Here is a 9358-nt window from a genome sequence, read left to right on the forward strand (position 1 = left end):
TTCAGCATAGCTCATCAATCTCATTGCATTTTGAAATATTTTAAGTTGTATTTCTTTTCTATGGTTGCTGTGACTAAGCACCACAAACTAGATGGCTTAGAACAACAAAAATGTATTCTCTTACTATTCTGGAAACAGGAAGTCTGAAATCAAGGTATTTGCAGAGCTTTGCACCTTCTAAAACCAGTAAGAGAAGGATCTTTTCTTACCCTGTACAGTTGCTGGTGGTTTACTGGCAATTTTTGCTATTCATTGGCTTGTCGATGCATCATTCCAATCCTCCATCTTCATGTGGACATTTTCTTTCTGTATGTGCCTGCCTTCTGTGTGCAAATTTCCCCCTTTTTACAAGGACGTCAATCACATTAGATTACATCCCACCTTACTGACCTGATTTTACCTTGATTACCTCTGTAAAGACCCTATTTCCAGATAAGGTCACATGTTGAAGTATCAGGGATGAGGACTTCAACAAGTCTTTTATGGGGCAGCAGGTTGTGGGCAGACACAATTCAACCTGGAATGAAAGTCAGAGAGAACAGAAGGCACATAATAGAAAACAAAGGTCTTATGCCCCTTCCCATCAGCCTCCCTTTCTCATTTTCAATGTTTCTAGTTTCAGTTTGTCTGATAGTTTGCCTCAACCTTTGTAAATACTGTGCTTATATCTATATTAACTTTTTAATGTAGTTCTCAACTTTAGACATTCTCTGCTGACTTCCTGCTGTGCTAGATGACGTTATAGTTCACTCATCCTTTTGTCATTTTAAGTCTATATTTTAAAGTTTTGATTGTGGTAATTGATCAAGCATACACAAAAGTAAAGAAAAGAATATATAAAACTCACATGCTCATCACTGAAGTTCATCAGTTATTAACTCATGACCCATTTCTTTTCATCTCTCTCCCTACCATTTTCCCTTTCCTCTTTTTTTTTCTTTTTGAAAAATATTTATTTTAGTGCATCAAGTGTCAGTTGCGGCACATGGGATCTTTGTTGTGGGTGTGGGATCTCTCGTTGTGGCACGCAGGCTTAGCTGCTGTATAGCTTGTGGGATCTCACTTCCCTGACCAGGGATCAAACCCATGTCCCCTGCATTGGAAGGCAGATTCTTAACCACTGGATCACAAGGGAAGTCCCACATTTCTGAGTTTTACAGATACTGTAACTGCCCCCAGAGGGAAAAGGCGAACTGCCTGATGACCTGACTGCAACCATGCCATAAAATGCTTCATCTTGAGCCAGTACTGAAAAGTTGTCGCTATGAGCCGTGAACAATGCTGCGATTCTTGGCCTGCAGAAAGAAATTCAATCCAGGGCCAGTGACAAGGCTTGATCACTCAGAGCTTTTGTGTAGTAAAGTTTTATTAAAGTATAAAAGAGATAGAGAAAGCTTCTGACATAGACATCAGAAGGGGGCAGAAAGAGTGCCCCCTTGTTAGTTTATAGCAAGAAGTTATATACCTATTGAAGAGTGAAAGTGAAGTCGCTCAGTCGTGTCTGACTCTTTGTGATCCCATGGATTGTAGCCCATGGAATTTTCCAGGCAAGAGTACTGGAGTGGGTTGCCATTTCCTTCTCCAGGGGATCTTCCTGACCCAGGGATCAAACCCGGGTCTCCTGCATTGCAGGCAGAGGCTTTACCTCTGAGCCACCAGGGAAGCCCTATTAGCAAGCTGCTAATTAGAGAAAGGAAATGCCTCAAAACTGAGAGAGTTGCACCAGGCCCCTCACCCACAACATGCATTTTGAGATAGCATTGGCACAAGGTGAGTCATCCTGGAGCCATAAAACAATTGACATGAATCTTGAAGAAAGGCAGGTTTCCAAGCAAATACATAGTTTCATTAACATAGCTTAAGAGAACATTTCCATGAGTAAAACATACTGGTTTGTTGAGCCATTATCCCCTCTGAGTCTTAGGTGGAACCTACTTGAAGAAGACAGAATTTAAGGTAAATAATGAAATAAATTCATTAACATAGCTTAAGATTCCATAGGAAAAACACATTGGTAGCTCAAGGTCTGAGAAAAGTTAAGTTCAGGTGGTGACAGGTGTCATCATGGAAACGCAGAATTTTAAAAAAAACCTCCTTTTACTTTTTATAGAGAAGGAAAAAAAAGTCTGACACTTGTAGCTTGTTTCCTCCTGCAGCTTAAGAGAGGGAAAATAATTCTGACACTTGCTGCCTATTTCCTCTGCTTGGGGACCCTTAGCCTTCCTGCCTGTTACCCTCTCAGTCCCCAACCTATGCCTAGCATAGTTCCAAGAACTGGCCTTAAGAGAACTGATTAACACTATCACTCATAATAAACTATGTCTTTGTGGGCATCAAAATAATTGTAGCTTGTTCTGCCTGTGTACGGAAACAGGCAAGTATCAGTTCAGTTCAGTTGCCCAGTCATGTCTGACTCTTTGTGACCCCATGAACTGCAGCACACCAGGCTTCCCTGTCCATCACCAACTCCTGGAGCTTGCTCAAACTCATGTCCATCAGTTGGTGATGCCATCCAACCATCTCATCCTCTGTCATCCCCTTATCCTCCTGCCTTCAATCTTTCCCAGCATCAGGGTCTTTTCCAAGGAGTCAGTTCTTCACATCAGGTGGCCAAAATATTGAGTTTCAGCTTCAGCATCAGTCCTTCCAATGAATATTCAGGACTGATTTCCTTTAGGATGGACTAGTTTGATCTCCTTGCAGTCCAAGGGATTCTCAAGAGTCTTTTCCAACACCACAGTTCAAAAGCATCAGTTCTTTGGTGCTCAGCTTTCTTTATGGTCCAGCTTCTACAACCATACATGACTACCAAAAAAACCATAGCTTTGACTAGACAGACCTTTGTTGTCAAAATAATGTCTTTGCTTTTAATATGCTGTCTGGGTTGGTTATAGCTTTTCTTCCAAGAATCAAGTGTCTTTTCTTTCTTTTTTTTTTTTTTTCATTTATTTTTATTAGTTGGAGGCTAATTACTTCACAACATTGCAGTGGGTTTTGTCATACGTTGACATGAATCAGCCATGGAGTTACATGTATTCCCCATCCCGATCCCCCCTCCCACCTCCCTCTCCACCCGATTCCTCTGGGTCTTCCCAGTGCACCAGGCCCAAGCACTTGTCTCATGCATCCCACCTGGGCTGGTGATCTGTTTCACTATAGATAATATACATGCTGTCACCATCTGCAGTGATTTTGGAGCCCTCCAAAATAAAGCCTCTCACTGTTTCCACTGTTTCCCATCTATTTGCCATGAAGTGATGGTACCAGGTGACATGATCTTAGTTTTCTGAATGTGAGTTTTAAGCCAGCTTTTTCACTCTCCTCTTTCAATTTCATCAAGAGGCTCTTTAGTTCTTCTTCGCTTTCTGCCATAAGGGTGGTGTCATCTGCATATCTGAGGTTATTGATATTTCTCCAAGTAGTCTTGCTTCCAGCCAGCCCTTCAGCCCAGCATTTCGCATGACGTACTCTGCATATAAGTTAAATAAGCAGGGTAGCAATATACAGCCTTGATGTACTCCTTTCCCAATTTGGAACCAGTCTGTTGTTCCATGTTTGGTTCTAACTGTTTCTTCTTGACCTACATACATATTTCTCAGGAGGCAGGTAAGGTGGTCTGGTATTCCCATCTCTTGAAGAATTTTCCACAGTTTGTTGTGATCTACACAAAGGCTTTGATGTATTCAATAAAGCAGAAGTAGATGTTTTTCTGGAAGCTCTCTTGCTTTTTCTATGATCCAGCAGATGTTGGCAATTTGGCCTCTGGTTCCTCTGCCTTTTCTAAATCCAAGCTTGAACATCTGGAAGTTCACGGTTCACATACTATTGAAGCCTGGCTTGGAGAATTTTGAGCATTACTTTGCTAGCATGTGAGATGCATGCAATTGTGTGATAGTTTGACCATTCTTTTGCATTGATTTTCTTTGGGATTGGAATGAAAACTGAACTTTAAAGTCCTGTGGCCACTGCTGAGTTTTCCAAATTTGCTGGCATATTAAGTGCAGCACATTCACAGCATAATCTTTTAGAATTTGAAATAACTCAACTGGAATTCCATTACCTCCACTAGCTTTATTTGTAGTGATGCTTCCTAAGGCCCACTTGACTTTGCATTCCAGGATGTCTGGCTCTAGGTGAATGATCACACCATTGTGATTATCTGGGTCATGAAGATCTTTTTTGTATAGTTCTTCTGTGTATTTTTGCCACCTCTTCTTAATATCTTCTGCTTCTGTTAGGTCCATACCATTTCTGTCCTTTATTGTGCCCATCTTTGCATGAAATGTTCCTCCTTGGTGGTATCTCTAATTTTCTTGAAGAGATCTCTAGTCTTTCCCATTTTATTGTTTTCCTCTATTTCTTTGCATTGATCACTGAGGAAGGCTTTCTTATCTCTCCTTGCTATTCTTTGGAACTCTGCATTCAGATGGGTATATCTTTCCTTTTCTCCTTTGCCTTTCACTTCATTCTTTTCTCAGCTATTTGTAAGGCCTCCTCAGACAACCATTTTGCCTTTTTTGCATTTCTTTTTCTTGGGGATGGTCTTGGTCACTGCCTCCTGTACAATGTCAAGAACCTCCATCCATAGTTCTTCAGGCACTCTGTCTATCAGATTGAATCCCTTGAATCTATTTGTCACTCCCACTGTATAATCATAAGGGATTTGATTTAGGTCATACCTGAATGGTCTAGTGGTTTTCCATACTTTCTTCTATTTAAGTCTGAATGTGGCAATAAGGAATTCTTGGTCTGAGTCACAGTCAGCTCCGGCTCTTGTTTTTGCTGACTATATAGAGCTCCTCCATCTTTGGCTGCAAAGAATATAATCACTCTGATTTCAGTGTTGACCATCTGGTGATGTCCATGTGCAGAGTCTTCACTTGTGTTGTTGGAAGAGGGTGTTTGCTATGACGAATGTATTCTCTTGGCAAAACTCTGGCAGTAAAGAGATGCAGTAAAACTTTATTTACAAAAATAGGTGGTCAGACTGCTAAACAGCCTGCAAAGGGGTTATTCTATGCATAATAGAGATTTGTTCCTGATAATTCTACTGCATAATTACAGTATATCTAGAAATTCTTAATAATTTGAGTAGATGCCAAGAGAAATGACTGAATCTTTAGAGTGAGAGCAAAATCAGACATAGTCATAGAAAAAAAATTCACTTGGTTCAGGAAACTACTTTTCCTGCTTTTTAATGACTGCCAGAACAACGTTCTTGCCAGACATGTGTGTCAGTAACTCCTTGTGAATACATTCATACTGTGGAATTATTTAAGCTCAGATTGCCATGGTGCACTGGTCTAAGATATTAAAGCAGATGGAACCATTAATGCTAAGTTTCTTTTTAAGACAGAAAATGCTTTCAAAGTAGCTAATCTTTGTAAGAATGTATTATGGTTGTTTTCTACTGTCAGTTAATTACAGAAACAAGCTGCCTTAAAACTTAATGCCCTAAAACAATATTTATTTAGCTTATCCATCTGTGGATCGCCTGGGTGGTTCTTTTGACCTAAACCAGACAAGGCCAGTTTCAAACAGTACAGATTGGATCTGCTCATGCTCCCATCAGGGGCTGGGTGGTCCCTTGCGGCCCTACTCACATGTCTCCTCGTGGGGTCGCTGTCCTCTCAGGCAGTGGGGGTGGGGAAAATGGTTGAGGATTGCATGGCTCTCACTCTCCAGTAAGCTAGCCTGGACTGTTCACAGTGCAATCCCAGGGGGCCATGATGGTGATTAGAAGCCTGAAAGGCCTCCTGAGGCCTGAGCTCTGAACAGGCACATGGGGCACTTCAGTCGCCTTCCATTGGCCTACGCAAGTCACAGGACCAGCCTGTATTCAGAAGTGGAAAATAGACCCCATCTCCTACTGAGAGGAGCACAAGGTAATACTGCAGACCTGGGAGGCATGGACAATGGGGCCATTGCTGCAGTCAATCTCGCACAGTTTGTAAGAAAACAGGCAGGATAATCATCTCTTAAAGACCGGACAGGAAACCCTATTGACAGCAGCATTCACACAGTGGAACTGAAAACAAAATTTGCAAGACTGACACATTTTCACAGTGTTGCAGCTCGTTCTTATTGTTGAATGAAACCATGTTTCAGGGGTTTGTTGGCTTTTTGTTTGTTTTCTTTGCTGCATTATGTGGTGTGTGGACCTTAGTTCCCCAACTAGGGATCAAACCCATGCCCCTGCAGTGGAAGCACAGATTCTTAACCACTGGACCACCAGAGACACCCCTCAGTTTCTGTTTTCTGTCCATCTCACAGGCCTGTCCAAATTTCAGCACTTCTCCAGAATGTGTAATTGTGCTCTACCTAAAGAAAGCCCTGGGTATGAACATTCACACTTTCAAAAGAGAGATTAGGATGTTCTTCTTTGATTGACAGGAATTCTTTTAAGTTTTAACAGAAGGTTTTGTTATAGAGTTCCTTGAAATAGTGAGTTCTTTACTTACCATGTAATTTACTTTGTAGAAATTTGGTGTGGACATTTTCTGGGCACTCCTGTTACCAGGAACATGACACAACCTTATTTCTCTCAGGACTCCTTAATATTAAGATGATATGCTTAGTCTTGTTTTTTCACCATGTTTGTGTATATGAAAAGGCCAAACCTGCAACAATAGTACCACCTTTATTTTTCTTCTTAAAGAAATCAGACCACATTGGATTTGAGGGGGGCGCGGGGGGAAGTATTGGCCCACGTTTTATCAGATGTGAGCTACAGCCTCCATTCAGTGAGATGGCTCAGGTACTAGAATGAACAGCAGGCTTGGAACCAGGAGATGTGTGTTTGGATCTCATATACAAATATTTTCTTTGTTATAAGACATCATTTAACTCTTCTTGCCTCCAGTTCAGTAGAGCAGATACCTCCACTGTCTCTCACTTCATGATTCTCTTTGCTGACGTGTGATTCTCTGGGTCTCAGTTTCCATATCTGTAAAGTGGGGCTAATTGTACTAATTTTGATCCTTTATCAATGAAAAAAATCAGAAGTGAGTTTGTCAAGCTCCTGAAGACTGAACTTGAGAGTACCTCACATATACAGCTTTCTTCTAAATCAGTATTCTTTGATACCTAATTTTGTATTCATAATCTTGAATCTACCAGAGCTTCTCAAAGAAGAGGGTCCTCAATGTCGATGTCCATCAGGATGACACAACTTGAGTCTGTATCCAGAGAGAATACATAAAGAAGTACTCAATTAGGGCTCCAGAGCTGAAGGTTGGGGTTGTAGTTCTTTCATTTAAGGCTTTCCCCTCTAATTAAATGCATATATTTCTGGAATGGGAAGCACACAGTCTTACCTGTGGTTTAGACTCTAGAGTGTGCGAGTTAGAACTTTTCCTGAGAGCAGGTTTTGACAGACAGGGAAAGAAGAGAAAGCATAAAATGTGAGACCCTAAAATGAGTGAGGGAGAATCCATAAAGAGAAAGGAGGGCAATAGCCAAGGCGGCTCAGGCAGTGACCTAACAGAAAGGATTTGGCCATGGTCCCAGTGTAGGACTCTGGAAACCTGTAGCTGCTGGACCTGAGGTGAGGTCTGGAGGTACTAAGTGAGGGGTGGGAAGTCATAACAACCAAATGCAGACAAAGCATTTCTCTTTGGGTGGCGTGAAGTTTTATTTTCCTTTTCTGTATGGGTATACTTTTATTCTCCCCCAATTATAAAATAGACCTGAATTGGCTCTATCAGCACTTTTTTTCACATTTGAAAAATATTTTACATTTCAAAGCAAAGAGGGTAGAGATGGAATTCAACTTCATGCTTCCCTATAAGTAGAACGATGCAAAACATGTTAATCTCAGCTCACCCACACGAGGCCTTGGGTGCCCAGTAACAACTGCATTTACGTTTTTGGCCTTGCGTCAGAGTAAAAGGAAAGACCAATGTACACCTGCTGAGTGTCCTCTGTCTTTCTGCCCAGATCCAACGTTGGTCTTGTTTTCTCAGCTCTGCAACTCTGTCTTCTATCCTGCAGCGATTCCGTCGCTGAGCCTTCCAGGTCAAACACCCAGGTAACGTCTTAGCCTTCATGTCTGCATTTCCCTGGAGGAGGGAAACAAGCTGCCTTCTCCCTTCCAGGCGCCAAGGTGACAGGGAGCTCAAGAGGGACCCAGAGAGACGATGTTCTTTCTACTTCTGGTGAGCATTCTGAGCATTTTGTTTAGAGGGTCAAGAACTTGACCTTTGACATAGAAAACAAATTAAAATATGTGTATATGTTAGTCCCAAACTCCTAATTAGCAACCCCCTCCACTAGAACCCTTTCCCCTTTGGTAAGGGTTTTCCAAGTTTGTTTTCTATGTCAAAGGTCAATCTCTTGACCCTTTAAACAAAATGCCCAGGACTTCCCTGGTGGTCCAGTGGTAGAGAATCTGCCTGCCAATGCAGGGGACACCGGTTCAATCCCTGGTCTGGGAAGATTCCACATGCTGCAGAGCAACTAAGCTGGTACACCACAACAATAGATAACCAACAAGGACCTACTATATAGAACAGGGAACTCTACTCAATATCTTGTAATAACCTATAAGGCAAAAGAATCTTAAAAAAAGAATAGATATGTATATAATAGAACCACTTTGTTGTGTACCTTAAGCCAACACAACATTGTAAATCAACTCTGTTGTTGTTGTTTAGTTGCTACGTCGTGTCCGATTCTTTGCAGCACATGGACTGCAGCACACCAGACTCCTCTGTCCTTCACTATCTCCTGGAGTTTGCTCAAATTCATGTCCATTGAGTCAGTGATGCTATCTAACCATCTCATCCTCTGCCACCCTCCTCTTCTCCTTTTGCCTTCAATCTTTCCCAGCACCAGGGTATTTTCCAGTGAGTCAGCTCTTCGAGTCAGGTGGCCAAACTATTGGCGCTTCAACATCAGTCCTTCCAATGAATATTCAGGACTGGTTTCCTTTAGGATTGACTGGTTTGATCTCCTTGCAGTCCTAGGGACTCTCAAGAGTCTTCTTTAGCACCACAGCTATACTTCAATTTAAAAACAAAGAGAGACTGACCTTTAATTAATTATATTAATATAAATGCCTAGCTTTGAATGTTAACTGTATGTCAGGCTCTTTGCTAAGCACTTATATGTTTTATACTCATAACAACCCTGGGTAGGAGGAATTTCACATGGGGGAAACTGAAATTGGATAACTTAAGTGACTTGCTTGGATGTGGAATTTGAAACTGGGGAGTCTGGCCCCTGTTTCCAGCCTCTGTGCTACAGCAGGAAAAGGAATAGAAGAGGTACCACCCTGAGTCTCGCCACTTTGTGGTTATGCAGTTCTCAAGGGAGACCAGTCTCCATCATCCTGTGTAGGATTTACACAGTACAAACT

Source organism: Odocoileus virginianus, unplaced genomic scaffold (assembly GCF_023699985.2).
Source record: "Odocoileus virginianus isolate 20LAN1187 ecotype Illinois unplaced genomic scaffold, Ovbor_1.2 Unplaced_Scaffold_7, whole genome shotgun sequence".
NCBI lineage: Eukaryota > Metazoa > Chordata > Mammalia > Artiodactyla > Cervidae > Odocoileus > Odocoileus virginianus.